Below are 23,410 nucleotides of genomic sequence, written 5' to 3'. Positions count from 1 at the left end.
CAGGGTGCCAGCATTTAGTTAAAGCATAACTTTTTGTCTCCACTCCTCCTGCTCTTTGCTTAAAGTTCAGTATCGCGGGAGATGGGCTTCCTGCTTATTCTCACTCCGTTTTCAGCCAAATTTCAACTTTTTTTTAAAAAGTTTTAAAAGTTCCATAAAGTTCTCAAAAAGTTTCAGAAAGTTGACGAAAGTTTCAGAAAGTTTTCAATGTCCAAATTTACTCACGGGTTGTAGTTTCCAAAGTTCAGAAAAGTTGCAGGAAGAAAGGACAGCGCTGACCGGCAACAGCAATGCGGCTTCACTTCGCTGTTTGCGCAACGACCCACAGCGCCGCTACCCCCTCCGCGATCCGGAGCCCCTTACGGGGTCCCTTCAACGTTTTGGGGGCTGCTTCTGGCGCCCGCCGGGTCCCGAGACCACAGGCTTCTGCCACCTGTGGTTTTCCTGGATGGGTCTCCGCTTCGTGTTATTCCACACTTTCGACTGTGTTTTTCTATTGCATTGCTTATTGCAGAAAGTCTGGCACAGTCATACCTCTGGCTACAGACGCTTCAGGTTTTGCGTTTTCGGGTTGCGCACTGCACTGAACCTGGAAGTACTGGAACAGGTTACTTCTGGGATTGGGCGTTCGCGCATGCGTAGACAAGGGATCAGCTTTCCAGAGGCCCTTGCTCCCACCATTGATGGCAGAGGCCAGAGTGTGCCCACTAGGTTTGTGGAAGTTGGAGGAGAGTGCTCTTTCTTTTTTAGTTACAAAGCAAGGTATACAATACGCCTCCTCCACTTTAAAGGGAACAGTCATTGACAACTGTGCTCTAAAGGATATATTTAGGAGCCCTTTGTAAAGTGCAAAAGAACTGGCTTGCCCTTTCTCATCATTGTTTTGTACTTACATTTTAAGACAGCACTACAAGCACAGGATTAGAAGGCTAGGCATGGAATCACACACACACACACACACACACACACACACACACACACACTAGAGAGGAGAGATACAGAGCATCCATTAATAAATCAAAGCTTCATCATCTCAATGAAACAAAAGGCATCTGCAATGAAGAGCAAGTTTTAAGTATAACAAACAAGTGCATTCTGGATCTCCAGAGAAGTGCATATTCATATCCTTCTAGGATAGCTGTGTTGGTTAGTGTGTTGTGCTGATAATGCCAAGGTTGCAGGTTCGATCCCTGTATGGGACAACTGCATATTCCTGCATTGCATTGGACTAGACAATCCTTGGGGTCCCTTCCAACTCTACAATTCTCTAATTTCATGATTCTATGGCAAGTCATGTATCTTTTTTTGTTTTCACTTATCAGAATTTTGTGAGGCAGTTCTCCAACCAAATAATGTTCTCATATTGTTTAGGATAAGGTGAATTTGACAGATTAAACACACACTCAGTTGAATTTCTCTTGCACCCCTAATGAAGTAGTAACTTTCTTGTATTCAAAAAAAGTCATTGCTTCATGAGACCCGCAGGTTGTACAGAGTATTCCCTACTTGGCTTACTCTGAACTCCTTATACTCCATCTCCATCAATAGCATTCCAGCAGGGCAGAGAGCTATAAAGTGCTTGGCATTTATCTTTGAGCACATCTAGCTAAACTACCATACTAATTAGAGAAAGGCCAAGAATAATTGGACCAATGGATCATTTTGTGAACCCCACCCCCACCCGTCCCTCTATCTGCCTCCCTCTCTCAAATTCCTTTTAACTCTTTGCAATAAGAGGTTCCAAGGAGTTGGGGCCACAAGATAGCAAGGAAATCATAGCCCAGTCTTGTCAGAAGCTGCCCAACTTCCACTGGCTGGGATGCCTTTACTCTGTGCGAAGGTGTTCACACCCTGGCTAGAGATGAATTAGGAATGGTTTAAGGACTCCCACAGATGTGAAGCTGGTTGGAGAAACAAGGCATCAAATACAGTCAAACCTCAGTTCCCCAACACCTCCGTTTTGGAATGTTTCGGATCCCAAATGCCAAAAACCCGGAAGTAACTGCTCCGGTTTTTGAACGTTTTTTGGAAGCCGAACGTGCTACACGGCTTCCATTTTGAGTTTCCCTATTGTATTGAGGCTTCTGCTTTCAGTTTTCAGTTGTTGAACATTTCGGAAGTTGAACGGTCTTCCAGAATGGATTATGTTTGACAACTGAGGTTTGACTGTAGTAGTATTTCATAACAAAGTACAGGATACATATGCTTTTTGGATAACATCACATGAACGGGGAGTAAAAACTCAGCACTAGAAATGCAGTTGGTGCTCGTAAAACAAGAGTGTGGCCATATCCTAACTTAGAGCCATTAATTTCAATGGGTCTACTCTGAGTAGGACTGAATTGAAACCACCTAATGGACTTAATTTTGGCAGATCTCCTTGGAATATGCCTTAGTTGGACAATGACCTGGAAAAGTGGCTTATTTATTTATTTATTGGAAGAGTTATGGCTCACCACCAATTATTATTTTTTAAGGCCAAATGTGTGTGGAGTGTGTGTGTCATTTCAATTTTTCGCTTCAGACGCCGCAACATCTAAAGCTAGCACCATTCTGTAGGATTAAGTGAGCCAATTGGTGCCTTTGGCAGCAGACAACACTGAGAATTTTTGTTTCATTTTGGGTTTTTTTGTCAATTTGAGCCAAAATGATCAAGAAGTTAATGTGGTTCCAGTGGGGCAACGGTGCCATTAGCTCTGTCACTGAGCCTCTGCGCTTGAAATTACTGGGTAAAGTAAATGGTGCTTGAGTTACCCTGCTGCAGACCTTGAAATAGTTTCCGGCACAGAGTTTATAAATAACACCCGAAGTCCTGCTGTTTTTACCTCCTGAATCACTGCTCTCTAAAGCTTTTTAAAAAAATAATAAAAAATCAAGGTTTGCACAAAATGGCAAAAGGGAAGCACCTCCTACAGCTGCTGTGGTGCTTAATTAAATGGGGGTCTGTTGATGGGAGGGAAGGAGAGACGAGAGACACACACAGAGAGAAATATATGCTGCTCATCCAGTCATTTCCTGTTCTGTTTAACTCATCTGAGTATTAATTCGTATTGATACAGTAAATAGGGTAAATTACAGCCCAGGATTATCACAGTTACTTTTGCAGCACATTAACCTTTTGCTCATCGCCGCAGAGCATTAGTGGCAGCTGGAGAGGGAAACGAGGCTTGCATAAAAGATGGAGCGAAATCAGGTCGGGGTTCCACTCTGCGGCACAAAAGCTGACGGGAATCAAAAATAACTTCTCCTAAAGTGCTCCCAAGTTAAACCAAAACCGATATAGCCTTTGTTTTGTGAAAACACTCTGGTGGCTTTCGTAAAAACACTCCCACCCAGCTGCTCCCAAGCATTACACAAGCAGATTTCTGCTTTTAAGCATTACCAACAACTGATAACTGGCATACACAGATTGACAGGACTGTTAGATTCCACCCACCCACCCACTCACCACCTGCAACATCCCATAATCAGTATTTTCATCTTTTCTTTTTTTTAACAGTAGAGCCCAGGAAAAGGCTCAAAGGAAAGATAATCATGTTGGCCCATAAGGGGAGAAACACTCTCAAATCTATAGTCGGGGTATATCTTTGTTGGGGAAGAACCAGATATACAATACCTAAGCAATTAAGGCCCCACATGCACTGTAGCAGGATCATAGCATTTCAAACATGTTTCCTCATTAGGAGGAGAGGAAGACTATTGAAGGCTACTGACAACAATGCAGCAATGCTTCTGACTATCAGTTGCTGGAAACCAAAGGAGAAGAGAATGCCCTTGTGTTCGAAACACGAATGCTGGTTTTTCACTGGACTAGATGGGCCTTTGGACTGATCCAGTAGACTCTTCTTATGTCTGACTTTTGCCCCTGATCTATTCTCCTCTCTTGTTGTGTCTTGTTGTGTCTTTTAGACTGTGAGTCTGAGGTCAAGGACTGTCATATTACTGATATTTCTAAGCCACTGTGCTATGGGAACCTTTTTTCCAACTGAAGAGAGGGGTAAAAATACTTTAAAAATAAAAATGTTGCCTTCTGCTCATCAGCTGGGAAAAAAACCCCCCAGCTAGGCTGTAAAGAATGGAATCTCCAAATATCCCTGGAATGTGCTTATTTTTCTTTCAGCAGGCTTCAAATAAGAAAAAACACATTGCACTGGAATAATTTATATGCAGTTAAAATTCCAATTCTCCCACCGATTAGGCTTGTTGTGGATCCAACCGGCAGACAGCATCCTGAGTTCTGGCAACCCCAGTGGCCACTTTGACAGGATTGTGGGATGTTGGCCGCCTGTCAATCACCTGGCTTCAATATGACACCAGGTGATCATTTTTTCTTGGATAGGATGACAAACCACATTGCAAAAGAAAACCCAAGGCAAGTGAGTCCTGGAGTTGTGGGGTGAATTCAAGCCTGCCGGAGGTCCTCATGTCCTGCTTTGGACAGGGGTTGGCTGAGTCCCCCGTGGAGTACTCAGTAGCACAGTCAATCCCTACAGGCCCATTCTAACTGTCAATCATCAATGGTAACAGCCTGCCTCTCTTGCCGCTGCACAACCAGCAGCATACTTTAAGGCTACCAATTGCACATGAGCTGCCGCATCTCTACATGCCCTGCACTTCACTTGTGACATCAGGTGTAGGGCACCTGAGCATGGTTTTGGGGAGAACCGGAGGACAGCTCAGTCGGTAGAGCAGGAGACTCTTAATCTCAAGGTTGTGGGTTCGGGCCCCACTTTGGGCAAAAAGATTCATGCATGGCAGGGGGTTGGACTAGAGCCAGGGGTCAGCAAACTTTTTCAGCCAGGGCCCAGTCCACTGTCCCTCAGACCTTGTGGGGTCTGTATTTTGAAAACACACACACACCAATGAATGAATTCCTATGCCCCACAAATAACCCAGAGATGCATTTTAAATAAAATGACACATTCTACTCATGTAAAAACGCGCTGATTCCCAGACCGTCTGCGGGCCAGATTTAGACGGCGATTGGGCCGGATCCAGCCCCCAGGCCTTAGTTTGCCTGCCCATGGACTAGACTACCCTCGAGAGCCCTTCCAACTCTACAATTCTATGATTATATGAGTGTATGACCTACGCCGGGTTTAATTAGACCTGCAGGCTCCACCACACCTTAATGGATTAGTATAAATCATGTGTAAGGTGGATGAAATACGTAGAGCGGTTCAGCCCAGCCTGTACTTCGCCAATAGTGCAGAAAAGTATATTCCATGCCAAACTTGCATCTTTCTCCTGCAGCTGAGGGCCTGCCTGCACAATATGTTAAGCATGCAATTAGCAATCCTGTTGTGGTTTATATGAAAATAAAATGCCAGGGACGGGTGAGAGGTGATTATCAGCGCCACAGCGTACAGGGAGGGGAGGTTTAAACTTTCCCACTTCAACAAAAGTCTTGATAAAAATCTCCCCCTCACCTAAGAGTTAGGTAAGGTTTTTCTTACTGCTAATTGCAGCATGGTGTTCCCCAAGATCATGGCTGGAGGGTGGGGAGAGGCTTAAACCACCCCCCTGTCAACATGCTACGGTGCTGATGGCAACCCCCACCCCCCTCACTTGTTCTTTTATTTTTCAAAATACCGCAATCTGGTGGCTAATCACATCATTAAAGCTAGGTCCTCAGAGTGACAAATTGATCCTGCGTTACAGTGAGAGCCTCATAATATTACAGCACATCTGGATATCTAGAGCCCATCCCCCACAGGAGTCACCTGGGTCTGCTTGTAAAGAGGTACATAAAAATCCCTTTTCACGGTTTGCAAACAACATGTTCTGCCACCATTTCATTCCTGTACTTTGCATCTCTCCGTGGTGGATGCTGCGGTTGCATCAGTTGAAGTGCAACATTTTTGGTCAGCCCACATTTCCTACTGCAACATTAAAACTGTATGTGACACAATTGCTCAATCCTGCCTATTACTACTACTGTACAATGTTACCTCTGGTTAAGTACTTAATTCGTTCCGGAGGTCCGTTCTTAACCTGAAACTGTTCTTAACCTGAAGCACCACTTTAGCTAATGGGGTCTCCTGCTGCCGCCGCGCCGCTACCGCACAATTTCTGTTCTTATCCTGAAGCAAAATTCTTAACCCAAGGTACTATTTCTGGGTTAGCGGAGTCTGTAACCTGAAGCGTATGTAACCCGAGGTACCACTGTACTGCCAATAGTGATATTGGCAATATTCTCAAGTTTACAATGGAAAGCGTTTGCAATAAGCTGCATCTAAGACATGCACAAATGCCCAGATGTGTTTTCAGATATGGATGTGCATGAGTGTGGCAGCTCCCATCATTCCTCCCAAATTGAAATCAAATTCCATTCTCATTTGAAGGAGAATCTACTTAATCCACACTTTCTGAAACAGTACCCAAACCAAAACACGGCCTGCCTTCAAAATTCACACTTCTCTGAATTTTGCAATGTGCTTCTCCAGCCAAGTAATGCATACCAAAATGCATATACTAGGGTAAAATGTGCATATAAATGCATACATTAGCAATAATAACACATAAAATGCATTATACTAGGCAAAACCGCTTAGGAACATGTGTATCTTAGGAAAAATTTGTACTAACATGCTGATGAGTTTTATGAGGGGCTGGGGTGCATGAAAAATTTCCTCTGAATATCTAAATTAGATGTTCCTTTCCTTTCACAATCAGGGTTCCGTTCCAAGAGTTACCCAACAATGTCTTAAAGTTATTTCTGTATTATAAAACATTCTCTTTCTTTTTTTTTGGTGGTGGGGGTGGGGGTAAGGCAGTGAATCCATATTTTCAGAAATGTATTATTAATAAGTTGTGATTCTCCTTCCACATAAATATATCCCAAGGCAATTTGTATGTTCTGTAACACAAAGAATAAAAGTTCTGTTTAGCAGAATAAAAAGCTAGGCTCCCTTTCAGGAGACTGGACCAGCCAGTTCATCAGCACTGAAATGTCCCCACATCCACGAATGTTTGAAAGCCTATGAAGTAATTAATAAAGGCGTTTGTCACAGGCATTGCAGTGTTTGAAGATAGCAGCACTACATGAAAGCACTTCAGAATCTAATTTATTGGTGCCTTCTTGTGAGAACCGGGAAGATACAGAATCTCCTTGGATTTGTTTGGTGTTGTTTTCTTTGGGGACTTGTTTGTTTCCTCAGTATTTTGTAGCAAAAGCCTTCAATGCTGAGTGTTTTAATTTATGCATGCCTGTCAATGCATTCTGTCCACCATCTTTTACGTAATTCTACTTGAATGAATTCAGACTTGAGTTAAATGAGGTCACCAATGGTTTCACAGCTTAAGAGCAACAAAACAATAAAGTCCATCATTTGCAAATTTCATTTTCCCACCTGGTCTCACCATATGCTGAAGTTTGTATTTCCAAAAGACAAAGTTGTCCCCACACCTGTGATTAAAAGTACAATTGGACATCTCTTTTGAGAATAGCAAGATGCTGAAATCAGGACCCTAATGCATGTGCAGACACACCTGTGTAGTCAAGCGGTAAGATGAGCAAGCGAAATCCAGTACACTGACCATGATAAAAAGTCATAAGAAGATGTTAACCATGGTTGACTCCAGGCTGTCAAGCACCTGCTGGAAATTTAGGCCTGCACAATTAAAGTGGATTAAAGCACTGTGCCACCCAAGCACAAAATATCAGTTTAAAATTATTATTTTTAACTGACTTCTTCAGAGAAAAAAAGTTCCCAGAGGGCATTGTCCTTCAATTGAAAAAGGAATGCTGCTGGGTTGCTGAGGGCAGGCTAGCTCTACAGCGGTACCTCGGGTTACAGACACTTCAGGTTACAGACTCCGCTAACCCAGAAATAGTACCTCGGGTTAAGAAATTTGCTTCAGGATGAGAACAGAAATCGTGCAGCGGCAGTGCGAGGCCCCATTAGCTAAAGTGGTACCTCAGGTTAAGAAGGGACCTCCAGAACGAATTAAGTTTTTAACCCGAGGTACCACTATAGTATTAAAAAAAATGCTTGGCAACTTTGTCTAAGCCTGCCCACTCACCATAGTTCAGAGAATTCACACACACATTCAAAAATTCCCAATTTCCCCTCCATCTTTGTGGTGAAATCAATGGTCCTCTGTGTGGTGTGTGTGTGTGTGTGTGAGAGAGAGAGAGAGAGAGAGAGAGAGAGAGAGAACGAGAACAATGGCCCATCTCACTGGCACCAACTTGAATAAAATATTGTGGGAGCCCAGGAAAGCCCCACAGTCCTTTGCCATACGCAGCGCACAGAGACCATTTGAATGGCAATGCCCATCAACTTTGGGGGAGGCCTGGCCCTCTCAAATATTTCATCGGAGGGGCCAAAGGGACCTTGGCCCCTAGGAGCTGACTCTTATGGCCAATCTAGTCCAGCACCTTGTTCTCACAGTTGCTAACCAGATGCCTGTGGGAAACCCTCAAGAAGACCCAAGCATGGGAGCACACTCTCTCTTCCTGTGACCTCCAGTAGCTGGTATTCAGAAACATTACTGCCCCCTTCTGTGGAGGCAGAGGGGGGGTGAGGTAAAAAAGGTTAAGAACCCCTGGATGGTTAAGTCTAGTCAAAGGCAACTATGGGGTGTGGGTCATCTCGCTTCAGGCCGAGGGAACCGGCGTTTGTCTATAGACAGATTTCTGGGTCATGTGGCCAGCATGACTAAACTGCTTCTGGCACAACAGGACACTGGACGGAAGCCAGAGCACACAGAAACACTGTTTACCTTCTTCCGCAGCAGTACCTATTTATCTACTTGCACTGGTGTGCTTTCAAACTGCTAGGTTAGCAGAAGCTGGGATAGAGCAACAGGAACTCACCCGTTGTGCAGATTCAAACTGCCAACCTTCTGATCAGCAAGCCAAAGAGGCTCAGTGGTTTAGACCACAGCGCCACCCACTCCCTACCTGTGGAGGCAACAGCATAGCCATTGGGACTAGTAAGCAATCATGGTCATAACAGAGATAGAGTGGTGTCAGAGAAAGGGGTTTTCCCTCAGCCTTACTTCAGATAGCTGAGAAGGAGCTGAAAGAATAATGGCCATAGGCAGAGGCAGGGATATATCAGGATATGTGGGCCGAGAAATGAGAATGAGAGAGAGAGACAGAGGAAGGCCATGGAGGACTTTTAATTTAATTTAATTTAATTTAATTTGGCCATGGAGGACTTTGAAGGAATGACTGAGCATTGTGTGCTGGATGCAGCAGCAGACCCAGTGCATGGATATACGTAAGGGGTGTCACATAGTCTGGGTAACAAGACAGACATATAGTTCTTGGTGGCAGTTGTGGGGCAGTGGGGGCTGCAGTGTTAGAATACCAGGGAAGAGAAGTAAAAGAGGGAATCGATGAGAGTGTGATGCAGTTTTCACTGAATGGGCAGCAAGGAAATGCTGTATTTTCTCAGTTCTGCACGGGGAGAACTGACAAGACTCTCTTTAAGGAGCAATTTCAATTTTTTCAAAGCCTATTAGCATTAAATTAAGTGCTCACAAAAGATGGTGTTACAGGTTAACACTCTCTCTTGTAATGCAGCCAATAGTTGCTGTTTTTTCTTTAAAGAGTAATGGATTTAACATTTGCGGTTGGTTCTCCAAGTGCCAAGCAATTAAAATTGTTCTCTTGGCATGGTGCTTCAACTTAATAGCTCCTAGCTGGTTAAAAGCACACTCCTTTCATCCTTGTCTTCCGCTAGGACAAGATAATTTTATGGGAGACTGGATGGCTCATAGAAGCTGATGGAGTGCTAAAGAAAATACGCATACCTGTCACTTGTGTTTGCAAAAAACAAAACAGAACGAAAACAGCTAGGTTCCTAACACTGTATCCACACATCTAGGTATGTTTTCTCAGCTTTGGCTTGGCAATCTGTGCTGCAGGGCTCAGAATAATATGGTGCGAAGTGATTTAGTTCTGTACATGGAATCAGGAAGACCTGGGTTCAAATCCTCACTCAGCTGTGAAGCTAGGGTTGGAGGTGGAATTTGTTCAGCCTGCTTTTTGCAGAGGATTGGGAAGCAGCTAACAACTGGAATACACATTCCTCAGGACGTTGCAGTGCAATTTCAGTCCACAAAGTGTGCACAAAGATAGACATCGTTTACATTAAATAATGCAATTTTTGGGGGGTGGAATGCACTGCAAAAGCTCTTTACAGCGACTTTCGACACTTGAGATGTATATTCAACTTATTTCTGTAATTTTAAGTTGTTTTCAACATTGCTTAATATTGTGTTTTAATGTCCGGATTTTGTTTTAATTGTTGTAATCCACCCTGGCACCTTAGGAAATAGGGTGGGTAATATGTTGTTGTTGTTGATGCCATTATTTCTGGGAAGAGGGCACACAAAATGTGTCCCAAATGCATACAATGTGCATGCAGATTTTCCATGCATTTGTTTTGGAAAGGCCATGTTTCCCCGCTACCCATATTTTTAGTCTGATGATGACAAGGACTGTGTCATTTAGTGATTGTTGCAAGCCATTTGGGGAGGCTCTAACTGTCTAAAAAGCAGGATGAAATGTAGTAAAACAGAGCCATCCTAGCCACGGCATAACCTTCACAGGTGTTCATTATTCTCATTCCAAACTCTGCTCAAGAGCCTCTGGGATGAGCCATTGCCAGCCAAGCTGGAAGAGGGGTGTGGGCCAGATTTCTCAGGATTGGGCCAAAGGTCACATGACTGAGCTGAACAGAGTTTGCAACAGATGTAAGTCTCTCCTTTCTCTGTCCCATCCCTGCCACACCACCACAACCCCCCTGAACTGGTCATGTTGTGTGGATGCCTGATTATTGTCTTCCAAAGCAGCTACTCTATTCCGATCTCAAAAATGGAAAGCGTAATGCGCTGATCAACAAAAGAGATTTAACGACTCTCTCAAGGCAAATCTTTAAAAATGTAGTATAAACACCGACAACTGGGAAACACTAGCATGTGAGCGCTCCAATTGAAGAACAGCCTTTACCAAAGGTGTCATGGACTTTGAAGATGCTCGAACTCAGGACGAAAGGGAGAAACGTGCTAAGAGGAAGGCACGTTTGGCAAACCCTCGCCGTATCAACTCTCGCCCGGAAACCTATGTCCCCACTGTGGAAGGATGTGTGGATGCAGAACTGGCCTCCACAGTCACTTAGGGACTCACTGTTAAAACCGTGTTTATGGAAGACAATCTTACTTGGCTGCGAGTGATTGCCAAAGAAGAAGAAGAAAGAACACTCCCCTGGAACACCTCTTTTTGGAAAGATATGCTAGCCTAAATTATGCCATTTTAAATTATGCCAGCTGAGCTGGGGGAAAGAGTTACGCTGGTGTATCTCTGGCTCAAAAGGGATGAGAGCTACACTTGCTGATGTAGCTCCCCCTCCCCAGCCTCAGCTCAGCTGAGAAAGGCCAAGATCTGTTGAGATTCCTGTGAGTCTTGGATTCTGCTGCAAAGAAGCAATTAAAAAAAAACACCTTACTTGTGGTTCTGAAGACTGTTATGCACAGTGCCGCATTCTACAGCGGTAGCACTGTGGAGAAGAAGATGCTCGTTGAATCTGCCTGGGATAGCAGATTGTGTAGAGTAGCCCTCAGCTGGCAGCTAATGACAGCAACCCAACAAGGTTCAGCCTTTCCAGGAAGTCTCCAATCCTTTCCAGGCATATTCGCCACAGTACACAGGCAGCTTCTACACTCAATATGCACTTTGTAGGAGATCTTGGCTTTCCGATGATTTACTAAGTCCATGTAAAGCTTTCAATCATTCAGAATTCAACTGGCCAATTCATAAACTAGATTGGTAGGTCATTAAAAAAGAAAGATTGCTTATAGGATTTACTTGCCTAATGAATTTCAGGGAAGTTCCTTCACGTGTAAACAGTTCCTTTCAAATATAAAAGAATCAAGCTGTATTTTTAGCATCTGCTCCTTGGGCTAACAGAAGGTGCTTATGTTACACTTTTAAGGGGATATGAAGAGAATGGGCTGAGGTGGAAAGTGGTGGGATTGCTGTGTTTACTGAATTGCTGTTTCTAAAATGAGAAGCCGATGGGCAACGCAGCACCAACTTGTCAGCTGCTCAGACAAGACTAATTATATAAATGAGCACTAAAAGGCAGCGGTTGGTATGACTTCAAAGCAGCACAGTTATTCTAGGGTTGCCATATTTCAAACAGTGAAAATCTGGACAGAAAGGTTGTTGAGCTCCCCCCGCAAAGGTGTTGAGCTTTTTGGGCAAAATCTCAAAAGAAAAGCTGTTTTTGAGCTATTTTTATGGGGAAACGGCAGAAATGACACTGCCGACATGGGCTGCCATATGTTTGGATTTTCCCGGACACTTTCCCGATTTCCACCCAGACACTGCTGCCAACTTCAGCATTCCAGATGTATGGCAACACTACTTATTCATAGTACAGTTCACTCAAATAGGTATTTACCCATCTAGCTTCTTCTAACCAAATGTGTTGGCTGTAAACACTGGTTTGAATCAAAGGCAACACAGGCAGAATTCTGCTAGTCCGTCTTTTCACTTGGATGGGAGATAAATTAGAAGCAGTTCACCTTTACAGATGAAACTACTGTCAGGAGCAAGCCAGCAGTAAATCACAGGGAGTAGGTGGAGTTAAACTCTTTTTTTATACATATAGAAAAAACGAAACAGCCACAGGATATGCACAGGGGGGCCAGGCTTAATGAGCACAGCAACTCCTTTTAGGTAGGTCTTGCTCACATGCCTGCTTACCCCCTTTTAGGGGTGCGGCAACTTTGTGGGATGGCCAGCGCCCCCCCCCCCCACCAATGATGCAGGGTTGTGTTTTGAGGTCTCTCCTTGTCAAAGCGCGAGCTTAGGCTCATGCTCCCGGCTTGAAATTCTGTTCCGTGTCAGCCAGCCAATTTGGCTAATGTTCATTAGACCTTGCCAACAAAGGTCCGTATAGTCAAAGCTATGGTTTTCCCAGTAGTGATGTATGGAAGTGAGAGCTGGACCATAAAGAAGGCTGATCGCCGAAGAATTGATGCTTTTGAATTATGGTGCTGGAGGAGACTCTTGAGAGTCCCATGGACTGCAAGAAGATCAAACCTATCCTTTCTTAAGGAAATCAGCCCTGAGTGCTTGCTGGAAGGACAAATCCTGAAGCTGAGGCTCCAGTACTTTGGCCACCTCATGAGAAGAGAAGACTCCCTGGAAAAGACCCTGATGTTGGGAAAGATGGAGGGCACAAGGAGAAGGGGACGGCAGAGGACAAGATGGTTGGGCAGTGTTCTCGAAGCTACCAGCATGAGTTTGACCAAACTGCGGGAGGCAGTAGAAGACAGGAGTGCCTGGCGTGCTCTGGTCCATGGGGTCACGAAGAGTCGGACACGACTAAACGACTAAACAACAACAGGCTGGCGCAGAGGGCTGCTCTGGTCTGAGGGAACAATCAAGCTACCCTCCGGTCCACTCGCATGGGATTTAAAGCAGCCCGCCCAGCCTCCGACACCCAGCTTTTTTTCATCAGATCAACCCACACACACCAGTATTTGGGCATTTACTCATTGAATTGACCTTGCTATGGCTGACTGTATTTTTGCGGCCGGGTAGGAATTTGCCTAACAGGCAAATTGGCTATGACCTGGAGGTTTTGCCTACCTCATAGCAATTGTCACAACTTTGGCGGTTTAGGCATTGGGTAACCTTAGCCTTGGTTGGGGGCTGGGGTTGCAGCCCTGCTTTCTTCTCCAGAAACAGGGTATCCCATTAAAGGGTTCTGTGATGGAGTGGCTTCTGTCCATTTGTCCAGGTGGGAGGCTTGGGCCTCAGCATTCCTAGAGGCGGCGATTCCTGTGGCGACCTCTCCCTATTTCATGTAAGTCACAGGAATTCCCGCTGCTGGGTGGACCCTGATGTCATTTCCGGTAGGCAGCCCAGAAATAAACTCTTACCCAATGCCTATGCCAAACCACTTCATCTGTAGTCAATAAAATTGTGGCCTATTTTGACCCCTTTCAGCTGTGTGACCTCTGTAAAACGTCTGTAATTGCCAATAAGGGTTTTGCCACCAAGTACTAAGTCATCTTTTGCAAAGGGATCAAATACTTATTTCACTCGTTATAATGCACATGAATCTCTGACTTTTGCCTTCTGGGTTTCTGGGGTTTTTCCTGTTGTTATTCTGTCTCTCACGGCTACAATAAACCTAACATTAAAATTATGGACCGGTCATTTCTTCATCAGAGGGCAAACGGGCAAATTTAGCAGGGGATCAAATACTTTCCCCCCTCCCTGTATGTTCCATGATGGATAAAAACGCATTATAGTGGAGAAGATATAAATGTTAGGGAAAATACGTTTTGCAAAAATGTGTATATTAGGCCAAACAGCATACAAAATTGGGTACAACAAGAAAAATTCATGATAAAATGCTAATTAACTTTTTTACTAAAGTAAATGCAAACCGATACGGAAATGTGAAGATTGCAGATTTATTGTTCATTAGACCTTAGACTATAACGATGGTCCAAAGTTGCATGCTTGCTACTTTCAAAACCAATTCCCTGCAGAATAATTTCAAAACCTATGTGGTTGTGAGCATTTCCATTCATAAATGGTAATGATTGATTCGTTCAGTGCTATTTATGTTGCTGCTATTGGAATTATAACACATTTTTTCAAAGGATGGCCATAAGTCACACAAGATTCTTGTTTAAACTTTTACAAAACCGTTTGGTACAGGCTAGTTTATTTTGTCCGTATGACAACAAAGTCCAGAAAACGACCAAGTTTTTTCAGTAAACAGTGTCTGGAAATAAAACTGCTCTTCCCGTAACCCATGTGACTGAGTTTGTTTAGGGAACGGGAGGTGAGGTTCTATCAGCACTGCAGAAAACTATATTGGACAGCTGTACTAGATGAAAGGTTGAATTTATAATCTCTGAGGTTAACATAGGCTCATTACACATACATACACAAATTCTTGAGGAAGCTGCTTTGGAGAACGATACAGACCTACAGTCTGCTGGAACAGACATCACCTCACCTCAAAATCCTTCACTTTCAAGATACTAGAAAAATGTAGCTTACTTTCCAAGTTAGAAACCCAAAACCAAATTAATAGCTGCGAAATGCAATGTGGAAATCTGATTCTTAAAATTAGAACCTTCCTATTAAGGTGAGGTTTTCTAGGTAAATATTTTTTGTCTTTCAAAGGAAACATAAGAATCATGAATACTTCTGGATCATGTTGTCATCTAGCAAAAGAAGATGAGAAGCCCTGTATCATGAATTATATTATTTATAGTTATATGAATGTGTCAGAGCTGCCCAAGGTCCCAGCTCACAAAGGACCAACGCTGCTTCGTTGTTAAGTACAAAAGTCTTTATTGAAGTTCAGTTGCACTTCCAGAGCCACAGCGCGCAGCTCTACGTCTCAACTGTCAGACCGCTGATGCTCCGTCTGAGTCTCCTCCCCCCAGACACCAATTTAAGACTCTAGCCTTACTCCACCTCTTCCTCTGTTCCTTCCGCCTCTGGTTCCGCCTGGCCGTTGGGGTCTCGCCCTTTCTAGACTCTTCTGACGCTGAGTCCCCTGAGCCTTCCCCCTCCCTCTGGCGGGCTTTAGGAGCTGGTTCCCCATCCGGGTCTCCTGCTGTTCCCCGCGCCTGTACATTTGAACTTGGCGCGCGCGCCCAGCCGGTAACTTTTCTCCTGACCGTTTCACTGCTGCTGCTGTCACTGCTTCCCCCTCTGGGGGGGCTAGCTGCAACTGACCTCCCCTCCGTTGGAGGCGTGGTCAGCCCTGACTCACTCTCTCTCCCCGCTGGAGGAGACGCTGGCCCTGACACATGTGACTCTTCCCCCCCACTACGCTCTGGTGGGGAAACTGGTCCCGATCCTCCACTGCTGCTTTGGGGTTCCCCTCTGGCTCCTTGTTTCTGGTGCGTCCCCCCTGGGACCCCCCTTGCCCTGACCATCGGCGCCCCCTTCTGGGAATCTTCTGATTCGCTGGAGAAGCTCATGGAATCTCTCGGGCCACTGTCATACTCCCCTACGCTGCCCTCGGATTCTTCCCCTTCGCTCTCCATTTCCTCTCTCCCCAGTGCTCCTGCTCCTGAGTCCCTGACAGAATGCCACAATCAGGCCTAATGGAAGTACATCTAAAGCCCCGCTAGGCACTCTCCCCTCCTGCAATTAACAATCATATGGGTGAAAAGTGGGGGTCACAGTGACTGGCCCTGTCTTCACCATCACAACTTTGGTTGCACTCACAAACCCCATCACCGCAAGGCAATTAGCCCAAGAGGGAGGAAATCACATTGGCACCAAAGACAGCTTTTAAGGCTAAGTGTTGTGCATGGAGGTTTTCCAGTGCGGCTGGGGAGAGCCAGCCTCCTCATGTTCTGCAGTCCTGATTAAAATTGCCCCCCCCCCAATGCTTGGTATTTATTTATATTTTAAAAACTTAGGCATGGTTACTAGTCATACTAGCAATGCCTGGCTTAAGATGCAGACAAAATGAGGGCCAGTCCAACTCAGATGGGGCCCTGATTCAAATGCTGCTCAACCCTAATAACTAAGTGGTTGTGAGCAGCTCACTTGATTTTGGCCTGGTTTAGAAAGATGCTATAATAAATAATAATTATCTCGGCCTTTCCCAATGACCCGTTTTCCCCCCCCCCCCAAGAAAATCCAACTGCTCATGGGTTGTGCAGAATGCAACCCCTTTCATCAGACACTTGAGTTTACATTTTTAAGAGGCACATATGCCAGAACATTTTGACCCCCTAGCTAGCAAACCCATTGTGATGATGAGTGTCAGGGGGAAATGAGTGCTATTTAGAGGAACTTTTCAAAACTTGCCTCTTATTTTTTTCATTCTTAAAAGCGCTGTGTCACTAAAATGCTGACCTGAAGTTCAAGCTGACCTTATTTTAAAAATGGAGAACACCAGCAGCACAGACATGTTGGCATGCCTTGCCATTGTATGGATCGTTCTGGGTTTTTTTTAAAATAATAATAATTTAGTTCTATAAAAGTGAAGTATAAAGGTTGTATTTTATCTATAGTGATTTTATAGAAAAAGAACTGAAAATGTCAAGGCTGAGCCAGGCTTTGATTATCTGCCATAGAACATTTTACCCTCAGTCATGGGCAAGAACTTGCATGTAGAACATTCATGTTTTTCAACAACTATTTGATGTCCTTGTTTAAATAAACTGGCCTTGGACTTCAGTTGCTGCTCGTCAAGTACTTGCAAAGAGCATGTCGATCCTTCTGTGAATGATGCAACTTCAGCATATTGCTGGGGCACTGTGTTTAAGCATAGCATTATAGACTTGAGGGTTCTTTTTGCTGACATTCACTACACCCTGCCCCCTGGGATTAAAATCCAGTGGGCACTGTCCCCACCTACACCCCAAACAAGAGTGAAGAGGTGCAAAGCCACATTGCACAGAGGGACTAGAATCATTCAGAAAGGGGAGCAGGTCTCTTCGTACTAAGGTAATGTAAAGTCAGTGCATGCCTTTAAACACAGCTGCTGCTGGTACATATGTGCACCAAGAGATGGGCCCTGAATGCCTGGGAGAGCTCTGGAAGCCTAAAGGGTTCTGTGGCAGTGGTGTGCGGTGAATTTTTTTTGTAGAACAATTAGAGCCAGAGGCTCAAGCTTGCAAGGGCAAGTGTGGGGGGGAGGGTGCTAACCTCATGTATGACCATCATGCTCTCTAAGCCGGTCAGAAACTTCTCCCTAATTTACAAGGAACATGTAGGAAGAAGAAGAAGAAGAAGAAGAAGAAGAAGAAGAAGAAGAAGAAGAAGAAGAAGAAGAGGAGGAGGAGGAGGAGGAGGAGGAGTTTGGACATGATATCCCACCTTTCACTCCCCTTAAGGAGTCTCAAAGCGGCTAACAATCCTCTTTCCCTTCCTCCCCCACAACAAACACTCTGTGAGGTGAGTGAGGCTGAGAGACTTCTGAGAAGTGTGACTGGCCCAAGGTCACCCAGCAGCTGCTTGTGGAAGAGCGGAGCCACTAACCCGGTTCACCAGATTACGAGTCCACCACTCTTACCACTACACCACGCTGGCTAGGAGACTAGCCTAGAACCCCTAGACCAAATGTACACACCATTGTACGGTGAACTTTATTCTGAGGTCAAGCCTCTGAGAAGAGAGAGAGAGGTCTGAATCGTGTCTTCCAAGAGTTGACAAAACTGTTTTCCTAAACTGGAAAAGAACCTGCCTGGCTGAGCTTCTGAAACAGGTTGCAAAGTTGCATTACACGACTGAAGGACGGGCTCTGGAACCCAGAGATGGAGAGCAAAAGCCCCCCTTGTCACAACAGAGGAATACACCAACACTACACATACTCACCAGGCATGCAGCATTCTCTCTTCTCTCTCTCACACACACACTCATGCACACATACAGAAGCACCCACCCACCAGCATTTCCAGCCTCTTGCACTGTAGTGATGGGATGAGATAGCTACTCTCAAAGAGCAGGCAGGCGACTTTATCCCTGATCTCAGCACTAGGATTGGATATAAAAGATCCCTGTGCCTGCTCTTTAGATAAGATAGCTAAAGAGGAGGCACAGGGATCTTTTATCTCCCAGATAAAGCTTTGAGGCTGGTGGAGCACTTCTTGTGGCCAGATGTTACTCACAAAGTTAGCCATCCTTTCCCTATTGGAAAGACCACCATTGGCAAACATAGTACTCAAGGTTAGGACGCAACTCTTACCTCAGCTGCGGGAATCTGTGGCCTTCCACATGCTGCTGAACTCCAGCTCCCATCATCCTTATCCAATAGGGATTGCCCAATCAGCTTGCTATGGCTGATGGGAGTTGTAGTTCAGCAATACCTAGGAGGCCAAAGGTTCCCCACTCCTGCCCTTAGAGGAAGGATGGGATAAAAATGTGATATGTAAATAAACATCACTGTGAGAAGTCGTAGTAATTCCTTCCATAGAACCCGAATTCCCTTTTATCTGTTAGCAGTACCTGTCACTTAAGAGACAAGAAATTATGCTTAACAGCTGCTTTATCTCTTCTTTCCTGAGGAGGGATGTAACCATTTCAACAGCACTAGACTGTGGTCTCAGCAGAAAGGCCTATCGGATGAATAAAAGGTCACGAGCTTATTGTGCCTTTCTGCTGGAGAAGTTTCCTTGTGGAAGGAGGAGATGTTCAACATTAATAGCCTTGCTCATACCACAGTGAACTTCTCACCTTTAACATTACTAGCTTCCCTGCAGCCTTTTGAGTCATTACCTATCTGACCAAGATCTGGAAGTTGAGTCAATAGCCTGTAATCTTCTTGGTTCATCAAGTTACACCTTGCTTCAGGACTCTTTTGATCATACTAAAGGGAACAGGCTTCCTTTTCTCACATCTAATGCCTTGTTTGCTTGCTCTAAATATTAGACTATTTGTCTAGCTGGGGTCCCAGCATGCTTTTTCCTACCAAGAACACTGAGCAAGCAAGATTGTTTTACAACCACATGCACAACATCACATTCTCATTGCAAGTGATGAGCTGTGCCGGTTGGTTAGAACATATATGGAGTTCTTTTTCTGAACTTTGGTTGGGTCCGCGGGGAAAGTAATAACTTCCCCCCAGATCCAGCCAAAGTTCAGAAATAAAAAACAAATCGAAGGCCATTGATTGAGGTAGATTTCCCTATAATGAAGCTATGTCTCATGGGGCTGATGTTCTGCACAAATCAAAAGGCCATCAGTTTTAAATGATTTTATTTAATGCAATGGCATTTGGTTTGCATTTGCTGGAAAGGAAAAGACCACCCATATACACATATTACCAAGCACTTAAAATTGAGAACAGAATATATATTTTTTTGTACTTTTACAGAAAGAGCGTTTGATTTATAATGAGGTCGTCTTCAGCAATCCAAAAAGATCTGGTCCACTGAAAGTGTTTCTCTGTGTGTTTACTGTTGAGCAGTCTTATTTAGGTTTGAGTGAATTCTCTTGATGGGCATATGTGCCTGGGTTCAATTTGGAGCTGGGTTTGGTATACCAAGCTGTTTCTCCAAAATATCTAAAAATAGCATCCCCCTCCAACCAATCTGGGGGTCCTGTTGAACCTGGCCTGAATCCATCTTCAGTCCCCATGAATATGCCAACCACTCTCAAGCCCTAAAGCCTCTTCCTTTGACTGAAACATCATCTCATGGACAGCAGCAATGACCAAGAGGTCTCTCTGCAAATCTTCCATTCATCCCTGGTACCCAGGACATTGCAGCTGCAGCATCCCAGTTCTGAGAATGATATGGTTTCCCAAGGCATTTGAGGACTTAGTAGGGATACCACTGCTCTGGAAGCTACATATTCCAGGAGTCAGTGCACCTTTAATGATGTTGTGAGGATTCATGGAGCAAGGAACTATGAGATATGCAGTTCCCAGGTCCCCTGATGTCTTGAAACCTCAAGCACCCTGGAAAGAATGTGTGTGGTTTTTTAATAAAAAAAAATATTTCTACATTTCTATATTGCTGATGACCCACCCATGTTCAAAATATCAACTTCTTTTCTTCTTCTGGAGAATGACACTTGATTCATAATGTGGCTGAACAATCTAGCCTGAAGATGTTTGTTTACGGAGCAAAATAGCTGCATATATCTCTAGTGTATTGTTAGGTCAGATAACCCAGATTAAGTGGTTTGAGGACTGAAATGCTGCCCATGAGTAAGATGCAAGGATGACAATGGTGTTGTAGTCAGAGTGCTGGACTAGGATCTGGGAGACCAGGGTCCAAATCCCCACTTAGGCATGTAGCTCACTAGGGCCAGTCACAGTCTGTCAGCCTAACCTCCTTCACAGGGCGTTGCGCTATGGATAAAATGTGGAGGGGTAGAAACATGCATACCAGTGTGGCCGTCTTGAACAAAACATTGGGGGTGGGCTCAACCTAATCCGCCCTCCACTTCTGCCCTCTCACTGCACCACAAGCAAGGGACCCCAGCCCCCAAGAGTTGACACCTAGGATGCATACCACCTTGAGCTCCTTGCAGGAAAGATGGATTATAAATGTAATATAACTTTTTTTAACTGCGTGAGGGGGTATTGTTTTTGTTTGTTACTATGCTGTGCATTTTTGTGTTTTTATATTGTAAAACACCCTGTGATCCTCAGATGAAGGGCAGCACAGAAATTTAATCAACAACAACAACCAACAAATTTAAACATTGATTATATTTGTGCACCTATATTATTATTATTATTATTATTATTATTATTATTATTATTATTAATTATGCTGCCCATCTGACTGGGTTACCCCAGCTGCTCTGGGCGTTTCTTGAAACCTGTATAATCCATCCTATATCAATTCACACAAAATATTGAGTAATGCATGATGCAAAATAGTGTCCAGGGCTTAGGAAAACAGGCAAAAGAGAGCCATGGCTAAAATATATATTTGGTTTGCAGGTCTGATTACTGTGAAAAGAGGAAAAGATGAATTGCCTGTGCCAAAAGAGGAGGAGGTAGATTTCAAAACTGGGAGCAGAAGCTGCATGACCCTAACACAGCTAATTAGTCAATTATAAGAAAACTAAATTCCTGTGATTGAATTTGTGACCAAAATAGCTCTTGTTGATAACAAGACTATTCCGTAAGATTAAAAAGAAGAACAGGAAAGAAAAGGGAAAAATGACTTTCATCGAAGTAGCAGAGCGAATTTTCAGGAATATATTTAAATGGAAATGACGAAGTGTCGACATTTAACGGCATGCTTAAATTGGATGCAATCGTGCAAGCTGTTAGAATACGTACAATTAGCTGCCGTGGTATTACATACCATAAGTATTCCCCTGGCCTGTTCGCAGCTGAGCGGCATGTGAACTGCGCCAAGACGTTCAAAGCTTTTTCTCTTGGACATGTATGGTGCAATTTGAAGCAACATGAGCCCTTTGAGGAGGGTCTGCCAGGCAAACAAAGCAGCTACTCCATGCATTGTTCCAACACTTACTGTGTATTGTAGCACTAGAGAGGGAAGAGGCGGCTCTAATTGAGGTAGCTCTAAGTTTGATGTGCGTCCTTGACATGCCCCCACCCCTATCCTGCCTGTGGGATTCCCCATTGTGTTGGGAAGCTGTGGCTCTTCTTTCATCTTCCCAAACTGCATCTTATAAATCTACACTACCAGTGGACCAGCAGACAAGTGAGACCTCCCTGCAGCACACACTGGGCATGGAGAGAAGGCAGTGGTGATACCCTGAACAAGTATGGCAAAAAGTAGCAGCAAAGTTGAACAGGAGAAGGGACCATGGCAGCTGCCCAACCATGATGCTTGGTGCAGCTAAGCTTGCATGGAAAGGCTTCAGGGCTAGTGGGAGAAGGAAAAAGGCTGTCAAAATTGCTGGCTGGTAAACTTTCGTAGTGATGTATGGAAGTGAGAGTTGGACTATAAAGAAGGCTGATCGCCAAATAATTGATGCTTTTGAATTATGGTGCTGGAGGAGACTCTTGAGAGTCCCATGGACTGCAAGAAGATCAAACCTCTCCATTCTGAAGGAAATCAGCCCTGAGTGCTCACTGGAAGGACAGATCCTGAAGCTGAGGCGCCAATACTTTGGCCACCTCATGAGAAGAAAAGACTCCTGGAAAAGACGCTGATGTTGGGAAAGATTGAGGGCACAAGGAGAAGGGGACGGCAGAGGACGAGATGGTTGGACAGTGTTCTTGAAGCTACGAACATGGGTTTGACCAAACTGCGGGAGGCAGTAGAAGACAGGAGTGCCTGGCGTGCTCTGGTCCATGGGGTCACGAAGAGTCGGACATGACTAAACAACAACAAAACTTTCGTCTGCAGGTAAATAGTTCAGGATGGTCATTTATGTATGTGACAAAAGTGGCTAGAATATTATATGCACAGAAATGGAAAGAAAAGAAGGTTCCAATGGAGGAGGAATGGCTCTTGAAAGTAATGGACTATGCGGAAATGGCAAAGCTGAAAGCAAAATGAAGAGATCAGAATGATGAACTTTTTTATGGAGAACAGAGGCCTTTCGTGGACTATCTAAAAAAATATTACAGTCAAATGAAATTGTGGGCAGGATTCGAGATAAAAGCAGAAGAAGAAAAATGACAAAATTATTGTAACAGAGAAACCTTTTGTAATAGCTAAAGATATAATGCAGTAGAAAAGGTTTGCGTAAAACCACTGAGTAGGTGAGGGTGGGATGGTCAAATGGTGTTTTATCAACAGGAGCTGATTTTTTTGGAGATGGCCTTCTGATAGCTCTGGTTTTGTTTTGTAATGAGACTCCCAAGCCCTGTTCAGGCATTCACAACCTCCATGTGATTAGACTTTCATAAGGGAGAGTGGGAATGCTAGTCCTGATCACCCCTGTGGCTGGCCCTGCTGCCTTCCATTACTTGGAGGGCCGAATGTTTGCAGTGGGAAGTCTTCTATACTCATGGAG

At 44.3% G+C, this 23,410-nt stretch overlaps 1 protein-coding gene across 4 annotated transcripts in view; it reads right to left on the bottom strand.

The window, feature by feature from the left end:
* Nucleotides 1–23,410, bottom strand: part of CPQ (carboxypeptidase Q) — a 166,830-nt gene that overhangs the window by 9,199 nt on the left and 134,221 nt on the right. The gene's annotated exons all lie outside the window — the stretch shown is intronic.

This window comes from Podarcis filfolensis (assembly GCF_964270895.1).
Source record: "Podarcis filfolensis genome assembly, chromosome: 7".
NCBI classification, from domain to species: Eukaryota; Metazoa; Chordata; class Lepidosauria; order Squamata; family Lacertidae; genus Podarcis; species Podarcis filfolensis.
This window is presented reverse-complemented; position numbering and strand designations above follow the sequence as displayed.